Below are 904 nucleotides of genomic sequence, written 5' to 3'. Positions count from 1 at the left end.
CTTGACCGGTATCGAACCTGGTACCTTTCAGTCTGCAGGCTGACGCTCTATCCACTGAGCCAAACCGGTTAGGGCTGGCAACATCTTTAAACTATAAAGTGTGTCCCACTTCACACCACTCTAACTGGTGTATTTTGTAGGTCAGCTACTTTTCCAGGAAGCAGTATGACCATTGGGAGGAAGACTCTCAGATTTCAGCTTTGAAGAGGAGCTCAGATTGCCAGACTGGACTAGCTCTTCTGAATTTCCTGAGATGCCAGGCCCTGTGGCTTTCTTGGAAAGCTCTTCAATACTCCCCAACTCCCCACCTTCTTTTACACCCCCTCCCCACATCCCACCATGCCTGGGCTCTTGGGCCCCCCAAGTGTGCAGTCCAAATCCTGCCTCACTGTGAGTGGATAGGGGAGACCCAGAGGGAGATAGTTATCTTTTCTGCAGGTGAAAGGAACCACTTGGTCCCTGGTGATTTTAGGGAAAAGGCTCACTCTTCTATAGACACTTCAGCCCAAGAATAATAAAGATTGCCTAAATAAAGCTTAGAACTTGAGGTGGGGGAGGGGTGCTTGGTTGCTAAGGGGCACTTGCAGAACAGGGCTGCCAATTGTGACATGGCTGCCAATTGTTGGGCTCCTGCTCAGTGCATGGTACTTGCATCCCACTTGTCTGGGTCGCTCATTGTGCTCCATTCTTTTGGATTGCGTGTTGTGCCCCAGTCTTCTGGGTCACCCTCCTTGCCCCATTCGCCTTGGTGGCTCACTGTGCCCTGGACCCCTGCCTGTCATGTCCGGGATGCACATGTGGGCCCCACAGTTCCTGTTCCTGTGGCAGCTGTTATGGCTGCAGGTCCAGGCAGCTCCGATTCCGGAGTTGGCCATGGACTCTAGCCTGCTGACCTCCATGCCCC

The sequence above is a fragment of the Myotis davidii genome, unplaced genomic scaffold, assembly GCF_000327345.1.
Source record: "Myotis davidii unplaced genomic scaffold, ASM32734v1 scaffold993, whole genome shotgun sequence".
In the NCBI taxonomy this organism is placed as follows: Eukaryota; Metazoa; Chordata; class Mammalia; order Chiroptera; family Vespertilionidae; genus Myotis; species Myotis davidii.
Note: the sequence above shows the minus strand (reverse complement) of the source record.